Below are 27,577 nucleotides of genomic sequence, written 5' to 3' on the forward strand. Positions count from 1 at the left end.
AACAGCAGCAGCGGGGCGCGTTCAGCAGGACGCCACACGGGGGAAGCGAGCAAGGGCAAAAGTCAGTCTTTACTTTGCGAGCTACGGCTCGGGGGCCACAGGGTCGCGGTGTTCGGACCGGACGGGGCTTTTCTTACGTTGCGAGCTACGGCTCGGAGGGGCAACAGTCACGTTGCTCGGGCCAGGCGGGGCTGGTCCTTACTTTGCAAACTGCGGCGCGATCAGGCAGAAGTCGCGTTGCTCGGCGGGACAGGGGTGCCCAGGCTCTTCAGAGTGTGTGACGATGGGGCACAGCACACTCAGCTTTCCTCGGTCAGCGCTGCAGGGACAGGCAGCACCATCAGCAGCTTTTCTTTCAGTGGGGTGGTGCCCAATGTTCCTGGGGTGCAGTTCAGGGTGCAGACTCACATGCAAGCCCTTGGAGATCAGCTTCAGAGATTGCACAAGTTGAAATAAATAAAGTCTTTCTCAGTCTTTTCTCCTCTCCTTCTTGCAGCATCCACCACAGGCCAGTCTCTCAGGCTAGAGACAGTAGTCCTCCATGCAGCTTTCCCAAGTCCTTCTCTTCGGGCAGAATTTCTTCTTGGCACAAACGGGATCTAGTTTCTTAGGAGCAGGGCTCCTACATTTATACTGAAAATCCTTTGTTCCTCAGGCCAGGGGGCCTGAGCCTGGTTCAGCCCAGTTTTGGTGACTCTGGCTTCTTCTTTCAGGGTGCAGGGCAGAGACATCAGACGCTCCACAGGAGTTGGAGCCAGCATTGTGGTGGCAGAGCACAGCCCTATTCAGAGCCAAGGGCACTCCTCCCACCTATCCTGGGGGTAATCCCTCTATTCACCACCTGGCAGCCCAGACTGTCTCCTGGAATCGCCCAGCCCTGTCACTCACAGAACCCAGACAGCAGATACACATCCTCGCAGAGGCGGGCTGAAATGGTCAGGCAAGCAAATGCTAACTTTCTAAAATTAGCATTTGCAAACACAGGATATTAAAATAAACTTTACTAAAATAAGTATTTTAATATTCTGAGTTCAGGCATACTAAACTTGACTTTCTACCATGTTCCCTGAGCCTTCTGGGATTATAGAGTGTAATAATTCCAGCAGCCCATTCTGGCCTATGAGAACAGGTAGCCTTACAATAGTGAACAACGAAAATGGCTGTAATTCACTATTAGGACATGCCACACACATCTGGGCTTGTCCTACCTTATGCTTACAATGCACCCTGCCCTTGGGCCTACCTTAGGGGTGACTCACATGAAGTAAAGGGTAACCCTGGGCTAAGTACTTCGCTACGCCCACGGAGTGGGCGTAGTGTTGCCAACTTCGCCCTTTGCGCAGTAGGCGTAGCAGGCAACACTACGCCCACCCCGTGGGCGTAGCGAAGTTGCCCGCCACCCGCCTCCCTCCCGCCCTCCCTAAATACTTAAATTACCTTTTAAAAATGAATAAAAACCACTTACCTTGTACGCTGCATCCCCCGGGGCCCCCTCTCGTAATCGCGCCGCCGTCTTGGATACTAATGCGCATGCGCGGCCGCCCGCGCATGTGCATTTCTCACGGGGGACGCAGCGTACAAGGTAAGTGGTTTTTATTAATTTTTAAAAGGTAATTTAAGTATTTAGGGAGGGCGGGAGGGAGGCGGGTGGCGCGTAGTGGGGCTACGCGAAGTGCGTAGGTGGTCGTAGTTTCTTGCCCACTTCACGTAGCTTCGCGTAGCCCCACTACTCCTACTACGCCCAGGGTTAGTAAAGGGAAGGTTTAGGGGCTGGCAAGTGGGTGCACTTGCCCAGCCAGCATGACAGTACCAGACTGCACCCAGGTTCTGCAAAGGCAGACCCGAGACACCTTTTACTAGGCCGCTTCTGTGGGTGGCACAACCAGTGCTGCAAACCCACCAGCAGCATTTGTATTTACAAGCCCTGGCACTCCTGGTGCACTTTACTGGGGACTGACAGTAAACCAAATAAGCCAATCATGGAAACCAATCAATGTATACACTTTTCATAGGGAGCACTTGCACTGTGGCACTGATTGGCAGTGGCACAGTGCTCTGAGCAGCTAACACCAGCAAAACACATGAGGCACATCAGCAAAAAAGTGGAAGGGAGACTCACGCCAAGGTGCCAGGTCTAACAGCCTGGTTCCAATTTCGAGAACCGAAAAAGTAAAATAGATATTCAATATTTAAAAATTCAAAATATACCTGGCTTTCTGTCCATATATTCAACACACCTTGTTTCCTGCTCTGCCTCCCATGCACATCAGTCCTGATTTCCTCCACCCAATGCCAACAAATCTGATTTCCTGCTTGTTCTCTATCCAAAATATAATTGCTGGTGTCCGCCTTCTGCAACCAATGCACACCATATCTCTTTCATCATATGTAAAAAAAAAAACATAAGTGCAGGTACTCAACGTTTTCTTAGGACCCTGACACCAGGAATGCCAAATGGCATGGTGCAGATACCAAGGCTATCAACTCTTTGATTCCATATTAAGGCACTTTCTCACTTCACCTCAAACTCCTACCACATTCTCCTACTTTTGTAGGCTCCTTTTCACCCCCTTTCTCCCTTTTCTACCTTTCACTCTATAGGTCCCAGTACCCAATTAAGAGTGCAGGTGCGCATCATCAAACACCTGCACATATTGTGCACTTCTCTTAAGGAACCCCCTTCAAAAATAATGGTGCCCTACTCCCCCCCCATTGAAAAAGTCTATTGTGTAAAGTTGTCATAGATCTTTGGATTTGTAAATGTAGTAATTAATCCACATTAAGCATTTGTAATGTTAATGATGATGATGATTACAATAATATTAATAAGAATAATAAGAATAACACTAATAGTAACCGTGATAACAATAATAAAAATAATAATAATAATAATAATAGCAATACATTGTTTGTTATGTAGTGCTTCACATTGCACTGTTGCAATTTCTCAGACTAAATAACATCTGGTGGACATGCACAAATCCACCAAACACTTTCTCAGTAATTACGTGTAAAGACTAATTCCGAACTTTTATAAATTATGAATGTATTGATTAAATAACTACTGAAATTAAATAATATCTAGTTCTCATTTATTTTACTTTTAGGATTGCAAGGATTGAGGGGCCTGCAGGGCCCACCAGGAAAAGTGGGACCAATAGGACCAGCTGGATCAACTGGACCCACAGGCCCCAATGGAGAACAAGGCTTGATTGGGCCAAAAGGATTGATTGGTCCAACGGGTCCAGCAGGACCATAGGAGAAACAGGACCAATGGGACAAGTAGGTCCAAAAGGTTCAGCTGGACCACCAGGGTCAACAGGGTCAATGGGCCAAAAAGGATCAATTGGCCTACCTGGGCCAGCAGGGGCTACAGGAGCTGTGGGACAAAAAGGTTCAACTAGATCCCCAGGTTCACCTGTAACAGCAGGGAAAAATGGTTCAATTGGTTCAATAGGGCCAATGGGCCCAAAAGGCTCTATGGGCTCAGCAGGACCAATGGGACCAACTGGAGTAGCAGGAACAAAAGGAGAAGCAGGACCACCTGGAGGAACTGGGCCAGCGGATCCAAAAGGATCATCTGGATCTCCAGGACCAATGGGAGCAGCGGGCCCTAAAGGCTCAACTGGATTAACATGGCCTTTGGGGCAGTGGAGCCTAAAGGTTCAACTGGAGCAACAGGTCCAATAGGTGCAAAAGGTGCAAATGGATCACCAGGCCAAAAAGGAGACCAAGGAGCACTGGGACAAAAAGGACAGAAGGGAGAGAGTGGAGGATCTGGTAAGATAAAGGTTAGTGATTGGAGGGGAAAGCCACACAGCAATTGCTGTGTCTCTAATTGGCTATTTGTGCTCTAGTTAAAAACAAATATCTATAAGTATGTGTATGAGTCTATTTGAGAAGATTCTCAATATGACTATATGTTGTTTAAACAAAACACCCTCAGTGGGAGTTGTGTATTCTCAGATTGTGCTGCAGGTTAAGACTTTTCTTTTGTGCATCAACTTATTGCATTTTTTGTAGAGCTTTGACCTCTACTATCATCTGGTCAAAAACAGACATTAGCCCCTCCTGCCAACTTTTTTCCTGCTATTAGTATGCTTCCAAGCTCTCACAGGATAGTCCAAGCTTCAACTAATGGTGGTAACTGCTACTGAGTAAGTAATGGGTGGTGTGTCTGCTTGCTGCCTGCATCAGTTGCCCCAGCATATGCAGGGGATTTCCAGTCCTCTCCTTCAGGTCAAAGGGACGGTGGCAATCTCTGGGTTTTCCAGTTCCTCAGGGTGTAAAGCTAAAAGATCTACTTTATAAAGCCCTAGAGTGGTGAGCCGCCATAATCTTCAACTCCACTAGCCCAAACACTGCAATCTAAATCTAATCTAATGATCAAACTGCACAGATGTTCCCATCCAAAATGTCGCTACTTCTGGAACACCATGTTTGACCTATCCCGTAACTATGAAACGTTAATCATCTTCTTGAGTCTTAGGTGGTTTGAGAATCTAATAGATTTGATGCTTCCACATGAGCTTTGAACCTGTCCTCAATCAATTAGATATCTATCATTGGTGCAAAAACAGTTTTGAGAGTGAGGTGCTGTCCAGCCTCATCACCTCTCTAAAAACATCGGGCTGCAAACATTTTTATTTAAAGAGCTAGTATACTAAATGAGGGAATCCTGTTTTGTGCAATAATGTAGTAGCTTGCAGTTAAATGGTTGGAGCACATATATAACAAAATATGCGGTGTAGGTTACTGTCCAGAAATTTGCACTTGGATCATGATTCCAACATGTGCTGAAATACCATACTTTTTCTTAATACAACTTTTGTTAGGTCAAAACTGCCAGACAATATATGAGGAAATACTACAAAATTCTGAGTTGTGCATCAATTACAGGGAAACATATTTAATAAAATGGTCTCCCTCGTTTCGAGATGTGCAACTCAACAACAGGTAGCTATACCACACTTGAAAAATATCTCACCACAGCTGTATTTATGGGGTGATGAATTAGCTCCTGACATACTGTATTTTCTTTTAATGAACTCAATGTCTTTCAGTGTTGCTCGTAATGTTTGCAATCTGTGAAAAATGTAGTTTGAAAACTATGAGACAGTTGGCTCTGCTGGCCAAAGTCTGGGGCATCTCCCTGGTGTCATACGCAGATGGCACCCAGCTGGTGATTGCCTTCTCCAACAATCCCAGCCAGGACTCTGCAAAATTTAAAGAGGATCTAACAGCCATCTCGGAGTGGATGGCTGCTAATTATTTGCAGCTAAATTCAGCTAAATCCGAGATCCTTCTGGTAGGCAGGGATTCCCATCTCTGGGGCAATGAGTGGTGGCCTCCAGCTCTTGGAGTGCCCCCCATACCAAACCTGTGGTGAAGAATTTAGGAATAATGATGGATAAAGATCTCTTCTTTGAGGCACATGCCAAACAGTGGCAGGGTAATGTTTCTGACTGTTTCGTGGCCTGAAACCGAATACTAGGTCTCTTTGATTCTTAAACTCAGCAGCTGGTCATCCAATCATCCATCCTGGCCAGATTGGACTATTGCAACATGCTATTTCTGGGTGCCAATAAACCAGTGATCAAATGGTAGCAGAACGTTCAGAACGCTGCAGCCCGAGCTATCTTCGCTACTCCGAAACACTGACATGTCTCCAAACTCTTCTGCCGCTTACATTGGCTACCTCTACAACAGAGAGTGTGCTTCAAAACGCTGTGTATCACTCATAAGATTCTTTTGGGCTTCAGCCCAAGAAACTTGAGTGATTTATGTTCTTACTATGCACCCACACGAGTGCTGCACTCAGCAGATCTGCTCCTGGCCAGAGTCCCTCGGATAAGGAGTGTCAGAGCGGGTGGTCGATCCTTCAAGCTGTTGGCTCCCACCCTTTGTAACTCACTCCCTCTCCACATCCGTAGCAACCCTGATCACCTGACCTTCAGAAGGCTGGTAAAGACATGACTTTTCTCCAACTGTTAATTTTGTCTCCTCACTTTGTGATCAACTTTAGCACTGGGATGCCCCTGTGCTGGGGCAGCCATGTGCAATACAAATACCATAACATAACATAACTATGCATATATTATTATTTTTATGGGGGCTTAAAACCACCTGCAGGCTTAGCCTTGTATTCATATTTTCCCTAACCCTTTTGGCAAGAGTGTCACTTGAATGAAATTACAAAATGACTCCATTGTTTGAGTCAAAGAAAGCAAAAGTAAATACTTACTGAAAAGAGTTATCAGCAGCTGATCATCAGAAGAAGCCATCTGACATTTGACAGTCTGTTTTTTAAAATAACGATGCACATCTCTTAAAACATCAAAGGAGTTTTATTTTTCAAAGTAAACTCCATTGAGGCTGTCTGGGGGTGCACAGCGCCTCCAGCATCTCTAGTTTCCAGCACTACTGCACTCTTGGCACACCCCTTGTTGAGTGTTGCCTAGTTTTGGGAACTTCAGTGTGTGGTCACAAGGGATAGAGGTAAGTGCTGTATGCCTATTTAGTAGTCACAGTTGCTGGGTTTTATTGGCGTGCATAGATTTGTATGTGAGGACATTGACCTTCTTACTCTGTTCTGCAGTCTTTGCCTAATGGACACTTGAGTTTCATACCTCTGCTCTGAGGTTAGCTGGCCATGCCCCAGCCACTATATATGGTGTCTGATAACGGTTGCCCATCTCATTCAGAGTTCCCAGTGGCACTGGTCTGACACTGTACCAAGACACCAGTCCTATACTAGGAGGGAGACAACATTGGTAATCTTTGATTTGCCATCTCCAACTACTTGGATTTACCATCGACCAGAAAATAACTGTGCAAACTGAAAAACCCAAGTCAGTCAATTCAATTCAAAAAGCATTTATTTCGATAAAATAATCATAAAAGACACACACCAAGTCAGTCAAAACTGCCTCATTCGACTCCATATCACTTGAAAACTAAAGCACTTTATTCTACAAGCAGACTTCATGACAATGGTAAAATCTCTTGTTCTTTCTCAATCTGGTGGTGACATCAGCATTTTAGCTCGCCTCCATGAAGACTCAGCAGTGCCTCTCAAGTCCATTTTACACTCAGCAGCACCCCTGGTTAAGGGTGCAAACACATCTGACAAAATTACATCCAGTGTAACAGATCTCCACTGGCAGCCACTCCTCTGTCTCACTCACAAGTTCTCCACTTTTGTCTTATCTTACTTAAGAAGCAAACTACACACCGCATGAGAACAGAGAAACATCAGAGGCAAATCAACACATCTTCTTGAAATTCCCATAACAACATAATCAAAAACTCTCAACTGCGCCTTCTCATTCCGAGCTCCTACAGCATGCAATCATATCTCCAAAGAACTCAGACTTAGTGTAAACTTCCGTTCCTTGCATAAGGCTCTGAAACCCTATTCTTTTTATTTCATCTGAAATCGGACAATTAATTGACCTTATTTTCACTATTAAGCCTGTTACTTTATTCATCTATTCTTGTAGTTGTCATCTTTTCTTCTCTACTCGTGTAGTGGGATCCCCTGTTAACTACTTCAGTACCTCTGGTGTTATATGTGGCCCACTGCCCATCTGCTAACGTCTGCACTATATGAATAGCACTATAATGTTTTTTAACCGTAATCAGAAAAATATGTTAGCTGTAACGAATGAGGGCACCGTGTTTAGATGCCTAAGTGCTACTTAATGTGTCTAGGAAGCAGAATTTACCTCCCCACAGACAGATCTTATATAGCCTGCGTGTGCAACACAGAAAGTAGGCAGACTTAAACATGTTGTGTCCTAAAGTAATAGGTCTGATTTGGTGGTATTTTTATGATTACCAAATAGGTTTATAGTTTTTGATCTAAATTGCTCTAAACAATTTCAGTTTCAATGACCGCTTACCATAACAATATTGCTATCCTGCTAAACTCCACCTCATTCAATTCATTGGATGGCATTCTATGAACTGCATTTAATTTGCACTATCCTCCCCATACATTCTCCTGAGCCCTTCCCTCCTTCGGTCTGGGGTTACGCCCACTATTCACTCATCGAAATCTGAAATGAAAAACACCTTCATGGGTGGGGCAAAAATAGAACTAATGGGCAACTTGAATCGTTTAAGAAATTGCTGAGATTCTTCACCATAGCTCCTAACAATGAAAAATAAGAACGTTTCCAATCCCTTATCTGTTCCTTGTGCTTCCTCCCTCAATGAATTAACTATGGCATACTAATTTCTCCCCACAATTGAAACTTCTCTGGCTAGCTCTTCATGGCTTTCATGCCTCCTGAAATGCAATCCAGTCCTTTCACCCGCTGTACCCACCTCTACACCTTTCCTTCCACATCTTTCGTTAATCTACTTCTGATAGTCAAACCTGCAAACCCATCAGGTGCCACAACCCAGCCTTCCAGGCCCAAACCCCTTTAAACCCTTTACAATCATCTCTCATGTACTATTTTGATCCCACTCTTTAAGCACTCCTTCCTTTGACTGTAACATCTACACAACACTTTAAATCTGAAATCGTCTAGCCTCTGTTAAAAACAAGCAGTGCTGACCACATCCCCTTCCAATGATTTACTAGTCTCTTACTGCCTTTCTTTTCAGAACTGTTTCTTTTTACCTGCCTAACCGTCTGCCATTCCAAATAAAATCTCCTTAATCCCTCTCAATCAGACTTCCAGACTGTCCAATCCATACACAATACCCTCTGTTGCATCTTCATCATATCAGGGTGTGGCATTTGAGCTGCTCCTCTCTTTGATTTTCGCATCTTAGAATTAAAAATATGGAAGGGCTTCCACAGACACCACGATGAAACCCCTTTAAGCCAAAGAGAGAGAGAGACAGAGAGAGAGAGAGAGACAGAGAGAACAGGATAGAAGTTAGTTTGATCCCCTAAAGTGGAAATGGACATCAAAAGAGGAAAAGAAAAAAATGAATAAACATATTCTTCCAAAGGTAAAAACTGAAAAAAACACATGGCTTAGTCACACTGGGAATTATACAACAAGCAATATTAACCAAGTAAAAGCAAACCACAAGCAAACAGGAACAGCCTAGTTTGAAGAGTTCTACAGCTTTCCTAGGCTTTCATTGTTTGTTATGGAGTAGTTAGATTTTCTTTAATTACAGATTAATAAAAAAAATCAACCATTCTTTAAGTGTCATTTTACTTAATACAGTTTAATATTATATACAGAAAAGAATAAGGACTTTTAGTGTTTTGATTTAGAGTTTGGCGAATGGGATACTCCCTCACAAACGTGACGGATATCCCGTCCACCCTGTTGCAATTACATTGTATTGCATGGCACTTATAATATGGGAAACGGGATATTCAAAAAATTTGTAACAGAGTGTCACATCCACCTAACTCTAAATCAGCCCTTTAGTTCTATTCTTCTACTGTTTTTAGGTTTAGTTGCAGATATCAAATTGTACATTTCTTTTAAGGTTTGCCTTGCTGCCGTGGCCATTCAACCACATATGAAACAAGAATACCTATAGGAAATCAGCTTATCCTTTCTGTCGTTTTTTTGGCCTTGTTCACTTAAAGAACATGGTCCTTCTGTCAGATAGACTGCCAAGCATCTTGTCTCCAGGGTCTCATACAGGGAGTCTGATTGTTCATATCATAGAGCCCGGTATTGCAAATGGATGTGCTTGCCTAAGTTAGAGTCCTTTGAAAAATGGCTAGTGTGTGTTCTTAAAACAAAACAACGTAGCTAATAAAAGTTAAAGGGTTTTAAGTATTTCCATGGGATACTTCCATAAGGTATGCCACTATTCTAACACAACAAGAAAATATTCCAGACTTTTTAAGAGACGTAGCAGGAAGTACAAGCATAGTCTAAGGAAGAGATTTCCAGCTGTCCAAACTCTGTATTTCATTACAAGACAGGAGGCTACATTATGCATTAATCCTTTTAATGCAGCTCTCACACAGCCGCTTACGTCACAAAGGTAAGAACAAGAATTAGGTGACATCATAGTATCCATAAAGGCCAGGTGCCAAGGGACATCAGCCTCTTTTAAATGCGGCTCTCAAACAGATAAGTTGCCTTTACTACTCCTTGTCTTTACTAATGTTAACACTTGATATTGTTATTGATAGTTGTTGATGTTGATAGATCTTTATTACTGCTTATTGAACCTTGCCTATACATATGTATGATACTGCTTATATATATGCTTATATATATGCTATGCTCGTGCTGACCCCCATAGGGACTCGTGTGTTCCCATTTACCGGCGTTTGTGTTACCTTTGCTGTAACCCCTCCCCAAGACTTTCAATTTTCGGTTGTCTTCCCCGCACCGTGTGTCTTCCCTGTACCCCCAGTACACTCGATTACACCCGCCTTACACGCCGACCGCTCACAGCTCCCGTTTACTCCTGAAAACAAAATCGGCCCTTTAAGTATGCCTTAAATTCTAAAATGGATCACCTTCTTAAAACGCACCATCGCTGCCCGTTTCCCCTCGCGCTGTGTTCCCGATACCATCCCGGTATCTTGCGCCCCCTCGCGTGTCCCGCATTAGAGGAATGACCCGCGGCGGCGCAATGCCCCCTGCCTCCTAAGGGTCATTCCTCTTCTCCCAGCACTGCCTCGAGCACGTCAGTTGCTGTGAGGCTTTCCTGAGCTACCGACAGACTATTGCTTCGACCAAATCTTACCACAACCCTGCCCAAATATGCTAACAAAGGCAAACAAAGGCATTCTCTGGCAAGCGCAGGCATAACCTTACAAAAAAAAAAAAACATGGCATTCATACAGATAAAAAAAAAAAAGAAAGAGCGAAGGTAAGAGGCAGGTTAAGCCTTCTGTTTTCCATTATCACCAAACAAAATGTCAGATATGGAGAGCGAGGATGCTACGGCTTCCTCTCCCTCTCACAATAGTGACGCTTTCAAAAACTTTCTGAAAAAGGAAATGAGAGCATGCATGCTCGATACCTTTAGCGAGGTAATGTCTCGTAAGAGGACCCTCAGCGACCTTGGGCAACAACCTAATGACCCTACAAGGCTCAAAGCACCTAGAAAAACCAAGCACACTATAGATAGTCGTGCGGGGAACTTTGGAGGTCCAAGCACCTCTCTGGATTCGGGAAGCCTTAGCGCTCCAAGAGGCATTGGTGCCCCTCGCGGCACAACTAGGTTGGGTACCCCTGGCGGTACAACTCTGGAAGGTGTCCTAAGAGGCACGACTGGTCACGGTGCTAGTGCTCTTTCCGATACCTACTCTGACCTGGAGGAGACCTTCGAGGAACCCTACGACGAGTTCATTTTCGATCCTAATGATTACCTCTCCAACGACTCAGACCCCAACTCGTTTCCAGACTTAGACCCTCCTTCCTCCTCCAAGGATACCATCCTTGACCCCCTAGGGGGAGAAATGTTTTCTCCTGTCAATATCTCACGCCCCAATAGCTCTAAGTGGTCCCCCCAGGAACATGTCGGCAAGTTTATAACCAAATGGTTGAGAAACTCCTTGGAAACTGATACAAGGAACATCATGCGCGCTGAATGCCCGAGACCATGGATTGGGGATAAGGTCTGCCAGACCCCCAACCTTGACCCAGACCTTATTAAATTTCTCTTTAAACTGGGAAAGGACCCTAGAAAGGGGCTCGAAAGAGCATTTAAATCCTGCCAGGACCGTCTACTAGACATCCTAGGCCCTCTCACCAAAATCCTTGATCTTGCTGAGGAGTCCTATATTTCAGATACTCCCCTCGACACTGCGCTCATCAGGGGTTGGAGCCAGAGAGCCATCGTTCTCCTAGGGAACGCCAATTCGAGCCTCAACATGGAAAGGAGAAAAACTGTCTTAAACAGAATTAACCCCAAACTCGGGGACTTGGCCGACAAAGAACCTTCTTCCGAACCTCAAGGCCTACTCTTCGGGCAAGATATGATTAAGTCAATTGGCAGATACGTCGCGACCTTTACAGCGCTTGATAGGGCTCAGAGTAACCTGAAAAAAGTATTTCCATCTAATGTTTTTGATCAGGCCGGAAGAAGGGACCGTTCTTTCGGCCGTGCCAACTTCCGGCCCTATAACTCCGGCAGAGGAAGAGGTGGTGCAGGAAGGGGATACTACCCCTCGAACAAGCAGTTCTACCCCCAACGAGGAGCTCGTGGTTCCCGAGGCAGAGGCTTCCCCTCCCGTGGAGCACCTAATACCAACACCTCAAGTAAGTGCCCTCCTTCCTCCTTCCCCTACAAAGGTCGGGGGAAGGCTCAAATTGTTTTACCATGTCTGGGAAAGTTATACTCAGGACCCGTGGGTCCTACAAACTGTCAGCGGGTTCATGATAGATTTCGTGGACATTCCTTACCAATCCACGACTCCAAGACCCTTGGACCTCCCCCCGGAACACCTAGCTATCGCCAAGGAGGAGGTCTCCTCTATGCTGAAAAAGGGAGCTATTATCGAGGTTCCTTGGTCACAAAAGAATTTTGTAAGTACCCTCTTCTTGGTAGAGAAAAAGGACAAAGGCTGGAGGCCTGTCATAAATCTACGGGAAGTGAACAAATACCTGGTCTATCGCCACTTCAAGATGGAGGGCATCCATCTCCTCAGGGACCTTCTTCTCCAAGGAGATTGGCTAGTCAAGCTAGACCTGAAGGACACCTACTTTACTATCCCTATGGCCAAGGAACACCAATCCTTCCTCCAATTTACTTGAGACGGACACCTCTACCAATTTCGAACTCTCCCCTTCGGTCTCTCTTCCGCCCCATGGTGTTTCACCAAGGTCATGAGAGCCATTGTTTCGATTCTCAGAGCAAGAGGGGTTCGCCTAATTATTTACTTAGACGACATCCTCATCATGTCTCAAACCCAGGAACAAATTCTAGAAGACCTCAGGGTCTCCATGGAATTGATAGAGGATCTCGGCTTCATTATAAACAGAGAGAAGTCCATCCTGACTCCCTCAAAATCCCTGGAGTTTTTAGGCTTCACCGTGACCACCTCAAGCTGTCTTCTTTCACTCCCGAAGAAGAAGATCGCGAAAATCCGAAAAGAAATCAGGTTTGTCCTGAAACATCAATCTCTCTCTCTACGAGAGCTAGCCAGACTCTTGGGTCTTCTTTCCTCTTCGATCCAAGCTATCTTCCCGGGCCCTCTAAACTACCGTGCCCTCCAGAGGGTGAAAGCCCAAGCCCTCCGGTCCGGTCTCTGGTATGGGGACAAGATCTCTCTGGATCAACCAGCGAGACTGGAACTCGCTTGGTGGCTGGACAATTTGGATGCATGGAACGGAAGGGCTATCTTTGGTTCCACCCCAGACTTCGTCTTGGAATCAGACGCCAGTCTCCATGGCTGGGGCGCTCGCCTCCTCGACCAGGACACCGGCGGAGTTTGGACCCCTTCCGGAGTCCTCCCACCACATAAATTTTTTAGAGCTAACCGCTGGGCTTTATGCCTTGATGAGTTTCAGACACTCACTTCAGGGCAGATCTGTCCTTCTGAAAATGGACAATGTCTCTGCGGTCTCTTACATCAACCGTCTCGGTGGCACGAGGTCCGCAGACCTATCGGATCTGGCCAAGAAATTATGGATGTTCTGTCTAGAACACAAAATTTCTTTGAGAGCAGAATACCTTCCGGGGAAATCCAATATCTCAGCGGATTGGAACTCGAGGTTCCTTCAAGATTTCAGCGACTGGAAACTCGATGCGACGATCTTCAATTCCCTGGACACTCTCTGGGGTCCCTTCGACGTGGACCTCTTCGCAAGCCGGTTGACCTTCCAACTTCCCCAGTACTTCAGCTGGATGCCAGACCCGGGTGCTCTAGCTGTGAACGCCTTCCTCCAGCCTTGGGCTCCCCTTCGCCCTTACGCCTTTCCCCCCTTTGCGATGATTCAGAGGGTTCTTCAGAAGGTGAGACAGGAACAATGCTCCCTTGTTCTGATAACCTCTTTTTGGCCGTCTCAAGCCTGGTTCCCCACTGCTCTGGAACTTTCTTGCGACGTTCCCTGCTTGATTCCCGTGACTCAGGGCCTCCTCCTAAACGCAGACGGAGAGGATTATCACCTGGTTGTTTCGGGGAGTTTGAACCTTCTTGCCTGGAAAGTGTCAGGCAATCTCACCAACTGTCTGGACTTTCGTCGTCTGCTCTCACTCTCCTCGGAGAGTCATGGGCACCCGGAACCCATTAAAGATACAATAAAATCTGGAAGAAATGGTCTAGTTGGTGCTTGGAAAGGAACCTGGATCCCGTGGAGGCTCCTATAGTCTCTATTGTTAATTTCCTTGTTGAAATCTACGATAATGGTCTCTCCTATAGATCAATTAATTGCTTTAGATCTGCAATTTCAGCCGGCCATGCTCTTGTCAATGGTAAAATGGTAGGTAAAAACGTTATTATCTGCAGAGTTCTTAAAAGCATTCGTCTTAAGAGACCCCCTCGTCCTATATATCAATCAGTTTGGGATGTTAAACTATTGCTTGATCTTTTTTGTTCATGGCCTAATAATTCTCTCCTTAACAGGAAATGTCTCTCTATTAAGCTCGCCTCTCTCTTATGTCTAGTTTCTTGTCGCAGAGTTTCTGATGTCAAGGCTCTCGACATCTCTAATAGATGTTACGACATGTTTGGTGTTAAATTCGAAATATTTAGAAGAACTAAAACCATGTCTGATTCTATCTTTTACCCTCGTTTTGATTCTCACCCAAAACTATGTGTCGTTGATTGCATGAAGGAATACGATTCCAGAATGTCTAACCTTCGTCCTCCTGGTGCAAATCAACTTTTAGTTTCTTACGTTAGTCCCTTTAAACCCATCTCATCCTGCTCTATCGCTAGGTGGGTTAAAATTGCTATGAACCTTGCTGGTATTGACCTGTCTAAGTTCCAGGCTCACTCTCTCAGGAGCGCTATGGCCAGCAAGTCTTTCTGGTCTGGTGGTAAGTTGGATGCTATCCTTAAATCCGCTGATTGGTCTAACGCCTATACCTTTGCACATCACTATTATAAACCAATTGAAAATGTTTCTGATGCAGTTATTCAAGGCTACCAACATGCATAATGTAGCCTCCTGTCTTGTAATGAAATTGCGATTCTCCTATTTACATGACCAGAGAATCTGGATTTCATTAAAGACACGGAGGCTAACATTATCCCTCCCGTCCCTCCCTGAGGGTAATTGTGAATTGTTATTTAATCTGGTTTACAATTATTTAATCCGTTTTACAATGCTCTCTTATTGTGATGTTTTTGTTCATGCTTCTCATGAAGTCACTTTCCTTCCTTCTCCTTGATTTACCTCGTCTTTCCATTTCAGACAATTCTAACTGATGAATCTACTTGGAATTCAAGATGGTCTCCAGTTCCTCATTCAAGTTCAAGCTTTGTTCCTCCGTTTCAACTTCTCCTGTCACTCGAGGCATTTAAAAGAGGCTGATCTCCCTTGGCACCTGGCCTTTATGGATACTATGATGTCACCTAATTCTTGTTCTTACCTTTGTGACGTAAGCGGCTGTGTGAGAGCTGCATTAAAAGGATTAATGCATAATGTTAGCCTCCGTGTCTTTAATGAAATCCAGATTCTCTGGTCATGTAAATAGGAGAATCGCAATTACACTTCAGTGATACATACATTGCAACATGTTATAGTGCGTAGTGCCACAGTTTTGCCACTCTTGAGCATTGTAAGCTACTGGGCTGTTATTGCTCATTGCTCTCATTGCTCAAATAAACAGTACTCGATTTATTCATCTCAGAAAGTTGAAATACTGAGTTAACCTTGCCAGAATTCAAACTCGTTACTTGCATAATCAAATGATAACAGTAACACCAAACCCTCTTGATTGCTTTTTTGTACCCAAATAATGGATATGCTAACAATGGGTTTAAGGCACGATTTTAACTTGGTATGTTCAGCAGTGAAGTTTTATGGTGCCAGGACAGTCATAGACTCAGAGTCAAGCTGGATGCTTCAGTTCATCTCCCATTTAGTGAAACTCCATTCCACGAAGGCTACCAAACACAAGCTCTATTCCAAAATGGACTTTGAATGCAAAGTTAATTTCAAGATGGCGACCAAAACCGTCATTATTGTATGACCAATTCCTTCTAAAATAAGGCCTCCTCATATCAGGTGGTTCCTATTGTACTGACCAGTACAGGATCTCGGATCAGTGTACCACTGAGTCACAACTCTTCCACTTACTGGGGCTGTAGTAATCTAGTAACACTGCTTCTGTTCTGATCCAGTCTTACCAGCTCCAATTCTACTTCAGTTTTGGTCTTACCAAGATATTTTAGCCCAGTGAGAATTTTTCATCAATTACCTTGAGCTTTTTTGATTTTAGGCTTGTCTATCCTGGTACTGCCAGGCATTGCTATCCATATGGAATGTTCTGTGTAACCTGTGTTACAACCAGGAAAGGCTGTGTGGTTTCCATAAGAAGCTACCCTTTCCTAAAAGTCTGATATTGTCTAAGGACTGATCCCTGTTCCAGCACTTGACATGCAGAACTTATGAGAGAAAGGCTTGAATGTAAGTGATTTCAAATGGAGATTGAGAGAATGTGGTTCTGTATGAGCACCAACCCCCGTGCTCTTGATCAGCGTTATCACCCTTCATTTTCAGAGTGTAAATATATACTCTTGAAGACCTAGTGCTTGATGTAGAGTTTGGCGGATGGGTTACTCTGTCACAAACGTGAGGGATAGCTCTCCCCGTTTTACAAGTGCCATAGGATATAATGGACTCATAATCCAGCAGCTTGGATTTCCACTACATTTATGACGTAGTAATCTGGTCTGCCAAACTCTAAATCAAGCCCTTAGTATCAAATTCCCATTTGGCCAATTCATTCACTCTCAACGTGGACAGACTCTAAGTAAATTCATGCATTTCTTTCCACAATGTGTTGGTTAACCGTCTTTTATCGTTGGGGATCAGGGACAAAGCACTCTGCCTGCTAAGTTCTTTTCTGTCAGACAGATCTCAAATGGTGGCTCTTGGAGAATTTGTTTCCCCTGCTTTTTCCCTTCCCTGTGGAGTTCCCCAGGGCTCATCTTTGAGCCCTACCTTGATTAATTTGTATGTCATCCCTCTGACCAAATTAATCAAAAGCTATGGCTTCACCTTGGTGTCATATGCGGATGATGACACCCAGTTTATCGTTTCAACTAACAGTGCTCCTGCGGATACTCAAGTTCGATTTCAAGACTGTATGGGCCATATAGGGAAGTGGATGCAAGATAACTATCCAAAATGAAATGTGTCCAAAACTGATGTTATGCTCTTTGGGAATTCATCTTCAGTATGGTCAGATTAATGGTGGCCCGATCACATGGGTCCATTACCAGTACCCTCAAACAGAGTGAGAAATCTTGGTGTCCTTTTTTATACCAATTTGAAACCCAGATCAACCGCACCACGTCAGCCTGGTTCTTCATTCTTAAAATACTGAAGAAAGTGCTTCCTTTTATCCCTTTCGATTTAAGAAAAACAGTGGTACTGGCACTTATTGCATATAGGCTTGACTACTGCAATGCCCTTTTCACTAGTGTGAGTAAGCGCAGCATTCATAAACTTCAGACTGTTCAGAATGCAGCAGCTAGAGTCCTGTTTTGGATCACATGCTATGGCTCGGTCTCTAAGGCTCTCACACAACTACACTGGCTGCCCATAGCCAAGCGTATACAATTTAAGGCCCTATTCATAGCCTTCAAAGCTCGGCATGGCCTTGGTCCGTGGCAGCTGTCACAATCTTTTAAACCTTATATCCCGGCTAGACCACTTAGGTCGTCGGATTGTGGAAAAATGATCGTTGCCAGAGTGCGGAAAGTAAAATGGGGAGGTAAAAGCTTTACTCATCCAACCACCAAGCTCCGGAACTCCTTGCCTATAACTTTGAAAAAAGAAACCAACCTGCTTAAATTTAGGAAAGGACTGAAACCCGGGCTTTTTTAATGGTGACTCCATCATAATATGTGAAATCCACTAGTCTGAATCAGGGCCTAGACACTCTTGGGTACATGTAGCGCTATATAAATACTTCATTTCATTTCATTTCTTTTATTATTAGTTCTCTTACATATTTAATCATGAAATCCAAAAAAAGAATTACATTTTTTTATTTTAAAATCGTAAAACCCAGCAAATATGTAAACAATTCACTGTTGCATCACACATTTCTAAATATCCAATAGGCAATATTCCTAAAACAGTTGCCCATTATTAAATTGATTTGCATGCAAAGAATGCAAAAAGACTTCCCATCCAAAAGAATACAATTTTCTAACAAATCCCTGATACTGGTGGTAAAGAACAATTATAAATATGGTCAGTCAGCCTGTATTTCAGTGCTGGAAATGTAATAACTTGCACCTTCTTCGGGAACTCAATTTATTCAAGCAAGGTTTTAAAACACAATTCAAGCAGGACAAATCTAAATTCAAACAGTAACCATTTAGTATTTGTCCACGTTAATTTCTTTGCCCAATTTATTTTTTACAGGTTAGCTCATACCAGTGAACTTGTGTATTCAAAGCTGTCCCCTGTTTCTTTATTTTCGTGGTGTAAGCTCTAAGATGCATATGCTATCATGCTTGAAGATGCTTTTCTTGTCTATGTTTTGAATGCTTACCTATCTAAATCTTCTATTAGCTTAATGTTAGTATTGATTGTCGTCTCTTAGAGAGGTTTATCTCATATAGTTTCTTCTGAGTTCAAAATAGGTAATAACCTAATCTAATGAAAGAATGTATGGCCATTAGTTTTTATTTAGAGCTTTTGGTTACAGTTCAATAACTTAAGACTGACTATATCCTTTATTTTGAGTATATTTGCCCTCTATTTGTGGAGAAGGGTGAACCACATTGTATTACCAGAGGAACAACGGCAACGCTATTTTCCCTTTGGATTTAACATATTTTTTTGTCTGGTCATTTGATGGAAATTATTCCTCAGTAGTAGCAACATGGGCATAATTACATAGAAGGGTAAATTATTGCACCCTGTAATATCAAAATCAATTCTTTGTCACAGACATACACCCATTTATTCTACTTATCTCTGCTGCTAGGCTTAGTGCAGTTTCCTTACCTTCAGATTTCTAGATGTATCTGAATGCCAAACATTGTAGGCTTGTTGATAACATGAGAATCCTGGAAGACTTTAGAGCTGGGCTGATGTCCTAGAGCAATAATATCATTTGGATGATGTACAGCTGGAGCTGTAGGTAACTACTGTCAAGGATTTTAGAGCACAGTAGAACTGGCTTTTGAAGATGAAGACGTGGGCAGCAATCAATACATTTCTTGAAATTAATCACTTCAAAATCTTAGTTTTTGTAATTTGGCAGTCAATATGATTTTTATGGTAAATCTGAGGTTTCCTCCAGATCAACAGTTATCCATGGAACGTGAAATTTATAATGGGTCAGATTGGAAAGCATTTACTGTAAGTAGGAGGGTCTTGCTAATTTAGTAGCCCTGACTTACACCTGAATTCCAGACGTTTGCCAGGAGTACTCATGACTTACTCTGGGAATCTATGAGTATGTCAGGAGTACTCCAGAAGTAGGTCAACTCGACTCAAGTAGTGGCCCAATGTGGTTACATCTTCTAAATTCCAGTAACATTGTCTCTCGTCCTTCATGCCAGTATTACTTCCTGTGGTGCGTACTGTAGTGATGTCTCACCTTTACACTAACAATGTCCATTTTTAGCCTGCGTGGATCTTCTTTCGCACCACTGAAAGCTTTTCTTCATGTTGACCCTTATCAAGGATGCCTAGAGTGTTAAACACATTATCCGAATGTTAAACATTGAAATCGCTTCAACTTCATTTGATTGTCCATTTCAAATTTTCTTGGCCCACAAAAAAAGTTTGCACTTTGCAGTCCTCCCGTCTGTCCTGCTAATACTTGGCAGGTTGGAGATGCTTTCCCCTGGGTTGTGCAGCTGTCACCCATTTCACCTTAAGGTTTCTGGGTTTGGAACCAAATGCTGACTGATTTGAGAACGGCCTGACTTCCACCCATTTTGGAAGCTGCTGAAAATTAGGTTGTAGTTTACGTCTGATTCTTATAATTCCCCTCAGTTCTTTGTTTCTAAAAGTATTGTGTTGAAAACAACATAATATTCTATTTTGCAAAAGTCTATGCTAAAGCATGGTCTATAATTTGATCATCATTTGAATAGTAATCTTCTGTCTGTATAGACTGTGGGAAAATATCTGTGCTCTAAACTGAATTTTCTTTCTTTAGAACTTGACCTTCTCAAGCATCAACTCAGTTCTTTGGACCTTCAGGTGAAGACCCTGCAGGCCGCTGCCACCAAGCAGAGGAAAGGTAAGGGATATGTTGATCATGTGACATTGCCACTACCACGCTTGGGATTATCAGGATCTGGAACCCAAAGCATTCTGGGAATGCCGCCTCACTGCCAACCCGACATTCCACTTCCATTTCCCTGACCCCTACTCAGACATGGGGCAGTTCCTACTTCTATGGTACCAGAAGACCCTGGCCAAAATATAGTCTGACAACAATATACTGTCCTAAACATTGCTTATGAAAATGTTGCCCATTGAAGTGAATATTTAAAAATCTTCACCCAATGGAGCTACAGTTTTGTAAACGATGCTTAGGGCATGATATTTATGTCTTCTGAGAGTTTTGTAGCTGCTTCCTCTCACAGGCATAGTTGTCTGGGTCGTCGTTGTGTGTGGTTTGTTTGGACTTCCCTGACCTCACAGTTAGCTGGACACTGAATTCTTCTTGTTAGATCACATATAAGACTGCTTTGCAATGCAGCTGTGAAAGAGATGCAGGCAGGTCAGCTGTATCATTGAGGGATCTGTGAATGAACGGGGCCTGATATCAGTATATTTCACACATCACACAATTCTTATTCTTATAAAGTTTATTTCGGAAAATTGATTCCTTGAAACTTGCAGACAATAAAACAATCATTTAAATACAATTTTTCGAAAGTGTTAGGACCATATAAAATCAGTTACATCCTATCATAATAACTCTTTGAAAAGAATGTAAAAGAATTCGTGTAACACAGCCTGGAGTAACAAACGTGTTCATGCGTAAAAGAAGCAGCCAGTGCAAACAGCCGATTTATCCTGGTCTAGAATTTAAGACCTTTAACTTTCCTTATCAACCCAGTCATGAATAAAAACTTACTGAGGGCAAAAACTGTGTAAATGGAGGTGTTGCCCTTCAAGATTCTCATTGCCTCCTGGTATCACCAAAAACCATATTAGTTGTGCGGTGGGAATATCACACAAGAAATATCATATTGATTATCTTTACATTCCACTGTTGAAGGGGATCAATCATGAATGTAATGATTGCCTTTACTTGCTGTGCAATCTTTCTGCCATTTCATCCTTTGTGTTTTGCTTTAAATTAGTTATATATTTTAGAGGGATCAACCGTTTTTTGTCGTTCTGCATTTCTATCAATCACCAACAGCAGGCATTCTAGGATGATGCTTTCATGATGCACGTGCGGATTTTGAGATGTAATGTTACATCATTCACTGTATGCCCTTTTAAAGCTTTTTCATTTCTACTTGAAGTGGTAAAACAGAATAAACGGATGCAGTCCAGCCCTCCCACTTTAAATGATACTTATGCCAGATGAAACTTTTGTTAGCAATGTTCTGACAAACAACCACCGGAGGCACTGACTACGTAGGGCCTGCCCTAATATCTCTATAAGCTAGTCCATCTCTTCCTAATGCACCTCCGTTGTAAATCTAAAAGCAAAATAGTGCAACCCAATTTTCCCTGAATTGAATTCACAGAGTGGACCGATATTGAATATGGAAAGAATTTGGATCAAAATAATCCCTCCGTTTTCAATAAATGACTTCGTCTCGCTCATGCTTATCATTTCACTCAACTAAAGTAACTCTTCAGGAAAAATGTGAAAGGACATGAGGACAATCCTTCTTGCTGCTAGAGTGATCCTTGTGTCACTGTGTACTGAACAGATTTTCTGCAGCACAAAGTTTTGTGGGGCAGATTTACAAGCCCCATGCGCCGCCGGTGCAGCACGTTGCGTGATGCACCAGTGGAGCAGCCTGTTGAGTGATATTTACAAACGCAGGTAAAGTAACCCTGCGTGACTTAACCTGTGCTTGTAAATATCGTCCCTGTTCACCCAACACTTTGCATGTTAGGGGTGTGAGATGGTTGTTGCTATGGGTGTTCCCAAGCAGCACCCATGTCCACTGTTCATTTCCAGATTCACGAGACATTGTAAATCTGGAAATGCGTCAGAAATGCTACGCCACCCTAGGGGTGGTGTAGCAAGGTGCAACGAGGAGAAATGTATTCATTTCTCCTAGGTTTTTTCCTCTTTCAATGCCTGCTGCATTCTACAGCACACATTGGAAGAGGAAATCACCTCAATTGATTGTTTTTGTGCAGGAAGGGGAACCTCCTGCACAAAAACAATCTCGCAGGCATTCTTGCACCATGGTGCAAGAGTGCCTGCCCCGGTGCATTGCAGCAGTTTGTGCGCCAGTCAGCGCAGGTGGAAGCACAGAGATGCAACATATCGTTGTAAATATGTCGCATCCCTGTGCTTCGAAACTAACGCAGCGCGGTGCAGCAAAATGACTTGCTGCATCGCGCTGCGTTAGTTTCTTGGAGATCTGCCACCAAGAGTAGGCAAGAAAAGGTTCCTGGGCAAGTGTCTAAGCAATTGCCATCGTATGAAATGACAAGGGCCTCTCTCACTGCCAGGGCTGGGAACCCAAAGCGGACCTGGCAATTTTGACGGACAAGCCTTCCCCCCTCGTCCCTGCTGGAGAAGGGATTCAGAAGCGTGGCGGCTTTTGTTACTGGGGGCAGATATTTCAGAAGCACTAAAAAACTGGCCCCCAGTAACAAAAACAGCCCCTACAACTGCAAATCCGGCCCCCCACCCTTCCAGCCTCCCAGGAAAAAAACATGTGATGCCCGCTACGGCCAGTTCGGCCCTACTCACAGCAACCAACAACAACAAATTAGGCCCTGTTTCAAATTCGAACTCGCATCAGGGCCTAATTTGTGCCAGCAAATGCAGCTGGACACCAGTGTTAATTTTGAGGGGACTTAGGGGCATATTACCAAGCAATAGCGATAATTATCACTATTGCTTGGTTAGAGACAAAAATTTACAGCTGAGCTGCGGCGATTTTTATCGCAGATAAACCTTGGTATTACCAAGGTTTATCGCAAATGCGCTAAAAATCGTCCGCAATGCATGAATATCGCTGAAAAGTCAGCGATATTCATGCATTACCGAGCTAATGCTCTTAGCCATGTTATCTACCTCCCATTGGATAACATGGCTAAGAACTGCTCAGGGCAGGTGTTAGCTTTTGGAGATATTCGCACTTAGCGCGAATATCTCCAAAAGTTGGTAATAGGAGATAGCGATGTTAGCGACTGTTTCCAGTCGCTAACATCTTGGCACGCCCACTTTGCATGTCATTAGTGATAAATATCACTGACATGCAAAGTGGGGCCCAAGATGGTCGCTATCTCCTACTAGCTGTCGCTAACTGGTGTTAGCGACAGCTAGGTAATAGGGAGATAATTTTATCTCCGCTTTCTTGGCTTTTAAAGCCAAAAAAGCGGAGATAAACCCCCTTGATAATATGCCCCTAAGTTATTTGCCATCCACAGAGTTTGACCCAGAGAAATTGAAAGGCAGAAAGAGGAGAAACAAGAAGATAGATATAAACAGAGTGATAAAAAAGGAAAGCATGATTAAAAAAACTGTGAGATAAAGGGAGGGTATGTTTCGAGTGGTGGAAAGAAACAGGTATGAGGTAGAATCAATATTAGACAGCGTTGGTATTCAGTTACCCTGACATTCAGCAACTCTGACATGGCCTCCTATGAAAAACGTTGGGCTTTTGAACTTTTAATTTTTTTCACAAATAAAGCACTTTTTTCTATTATGTTATCCCTTTAGGATTCTCCTCATTGGATGCCCAATTAGTTAAGAGCTTTAGGTATGTTTTTTTTTAAAACACCCTCACATCCTCATAAACATGAAGCAGTCTTAAAAATTAAGACGAGTGTTTCTAAACCTACATACATTACATTTTATAACATTTTAAAAATGGAAAAAAGTCTTCATAATGTCATTTACTGAAATGTTCTACCATCATAGAGTGCATGGGCCAGATTCCAAACCCTGAATTTCAGCTTTTTATTTTAATCTTTACAGTCCTTGCAAAGTGCAAAGCTTCCGAAGTAAAAATTAATAAAAGGGCAATCCTTCACAATGGGCGGCATGGTAACCGTTCAAGCTGCTGTGAGAGGCAATGGGTGCATGCTGATGTGACAAACGCTGATGTTTGGAAACAATCCACTGTTGCTTCTTGTGGTTACCCCCACTTTTTTCTTGATGTCTCACTGTTGCTGGTCTGGCTGGGATCTTGCTAATCAGGACCCCAGCCTATCTGATTTCTCCCTTAAATTGACATACAAGTACTTTGGTACACTCCATATTGGATACTGGAATACCTTTATCAGTCCCTAGTATATGGTACACCATGTACCCAGGGCGTAGGTACCCCAGAGGCCTCCCATGGGCTGAAGCATGTATTATGCCACTCATGAGAGGGCATGCTACTTCAGCCTGTGTTAGATGTTGCTTGCACCACTTACTTTAGATATAGGTTCACTATATCTAATGGTCACTACACTTAAAACGTATGTCACCCCTATAGCAGGCCTTATCAATTCTGAAGGCAGGGTGCTGGATTTTATGTGAGAGGGTGCCCTTGCCTGAGCCGAGCCTCTCTGCAGCCTTCGGAGACTATTCTCCCAGGTTGTCTGTAACTCAGCCGGACATATAGGTAGAGGTGCATTATAACCTTGCGGTAAATGCTATCTTGAAAACAGCTGCATGGAAACATATCGTGTTTGGTATCAAGCACATTGGAAGAATACCTCCACACCAGTAAATGGTGTGGGAGGTATGATTCCACCCTTCTGAAGCGAACTTCTTGGGGTCACCGGTCTACCCGGTGCCAGCATTCTCGACCCGTACAGCACAAAATGGATGCTTCCAGCCAAAGACACAGTTCTGACCTCCTGTTGCTAAGCCAAGCTCGAGCAGAGGAAGGCAGCACAATAGGCATCATGTCACGGGAAGGTCTGACCACCTCCCAGACAAGGTTTAGTGTATTGAGGCTGGGTGGGTGCACTCTCAGAGTGCCTGAAAGTCTGCTCTGGGGGCACATTTAGTGTCCCTGTGCATAGTCCAGCTCAAACCAGTTCCGGGAGCCATTGGTTCCTGCTCCGGTGCGAAACTGGACAAAGGACATGGTTGTAGCCACCCCTCTGTCCTGCCCCTCCCCTAGGAGGGATCCTTGAATCTGTCCAACCCTCTCCTGTGGGTATAAAATGGGTTACCTGGGTACAGGACATTAGATTTTATGTGGACAAGATTCTACCAGAAGAAAACACTGACCTTCGACCGTCTGGACACCTTGAACTTTGCTGGACCTCGACTGGGCTTGACTTTGTCCCCCTTTCCGTCCAAAGCCGAGTTGGTGCCGGGACTCCATACAGACTCCGTGCAGGACCTGTGGAGCACTTAAGACAACAGAAGAATCTCCCTTGGAGTGAAGGAGTCACTCCCCTGCTTCGCAGGCACCTAAAGCGCAACTGACCGATAGCTGCTCCTGGGCTCCTGTGGACTCTGAAGATTTCAGCAACACAGGTGGTCGGTTCCTGAAGTTTCCTGAGGTCGATATGCCCTCTCACTGAGCTTGAGGCCAGTATGCTTGTGGGGGCTGCGTAACCGAAACCCCTGTGCACCACATCCATTTGCAAGTGCATCTGTTTGTTGGTGATTCTTGAGCATTGGACTCCATGTAGTCCTGACCCTGAGCAGTATTTGCACCAAAAAGCTCTGGCCTCCTCACACCGAGTGCTCCGTCGGCTGGTGCTTTGCAATCTTGCTCAAGGCCCCTTGTGACTCCTGGTCCTTCGGCCTTTGGGTCCCCCTGAGGGTCATCTTGATTGTTCTTGGGCTTTCCTGGTTACTCCAGACATGTCCCGACTCCCCATTGCTTAGTAAGTCCCCTGGTCCTTTCTGGTCCACACCGTAACCTGTTTGTACTTCCTGTGTGGGTTGCTGTTGTCAAGGCTTTTTGGTGCTTCTGTCGGACGCCGACCCCTCAGCACTCGACATCCTTTGTGGGACAGCTCACCTCCGGCTCTTGGTTATCCTCAATGCCTCTGGGACCTCATGGCTGCAGAGTCAAGCATCCCCTCTTCGCATCTGAAACACCCAACATTGGTGGGCATTCATCTACTGAGCCCCTGGTCACTCTGAAGTAACCCAGACTCTGTCCCCTCTGCTTTCAGGTTACCTCCATCAAGAATCCAGGCTTGAATTCAACTGGACCCTTTTCACCTTTGCGTCAGCAGTACTTAATCACTTCCTTCCGTAGAGAACAACAAGAGTTTCCGACACCACTTCAGACCTACGCACCCGGCTTCCCTGGGAGAGGTAACTCCGATACTATGATATCCACGGGTGGGATAGCTCTTTACATAACATAACATCTGCATTTGTAAAGCGCACGTTCACCCAGAGGTATCTTGGCGCTGAACAACAGATGTTTATTGTTACCCAACTCAATGGTACTCATTTTATCGACCTCAGATGGATGAAAGGCTGAGTGGACCCACTGGGATTTGAACCTGTGACCATGAGGTTAAACACAGGCCCCTGAAGTGGATGCATTAGTCCACTGAACCACCAGACATGGCTTTAAACTCTTAAGTTCCTAAGGGTTTGTTCGAAGTCCTCAGAGAAGGGTCCTTAAACTTTAACTTTGTAACCACGACTTTCTCATAGAGTTTTATGGATCATGCGGTCGTGTTTCCTTGTTGCACCCGTCCCCCCTGGGTCTCCTATGTCATCACCTTGGGTGGTTCCTTGGGGTCCCAGCGATTCTATGTGCACTAGGCACTGTGATTAGTCAAGTCGTGATTGTTATACCACTAATTTAGTATAAGGTTTGGTTACCCCCTGGAGCCCGCTGTATATTGTGCTACTTACAATTGTTCTATTGTTCCAGTATTGTATGTGTTGTCTTCTATCCTCGTGTAGAAGGTAGTAGAGAGGGTTATATTTATAAATACATAATTTTATGTAACTACTTTGTGGTTCTCCTTCATTTAGTCATTCAGGAGGTGATATTCTGGCAAAACAAGCTGCTTTACATTCCTTCAAGATTAAGCCTGAGGGCTGCTCTCCATAGCTACCACTAGGATATCTTTCAATAAGGTTATCTTTGACCTCATACATCATAAGGTTCGTGTGGATTGGTACGGGGTGCCCACTTTAATTAGTGGACAGCATATACAAAGCCACCTTCTCACAGTCAACACAATCTCTGACCCGCCTCCTTGCCTAATGCCCTGCTACAGTTTGCTGGCTCTATAAATCACTCTTACCATTCCTTACTTGGGAGCTCCCTGTGTCAGTGTTCCGCTTCCCCATGCACATATCTCCATCCAGAACCACAGCCCTCTACACTGCTCCATAATATTTA

General features: G+C 44.1%; 1 pseudogene; it reads left to right on the forward strand.

The window, feature by feature from the left end:
* LOC144753281 (uncharacterized) overlaps positions 1 to 27,577 on the forward strand; it is a 190,486-nt pseudogene that overhangs the window by 152,113 nt on the left and 10,796 nt on the right.

The sequence above is a fragment of the Lissotriton helveticus genome, chromosome 5_1 (assembly GCF_964261635.1).
Source record: "Lissotriton helveticus chromosome 5_1, aLisHel1.1, whole genome shotgun sequence".
Lineage (NCBI taxonomy): Eukaryota > Metazoa > Chordata > Amphibia > Caudata > Salamandridae > Lissotriton > Lissotriton helveticus.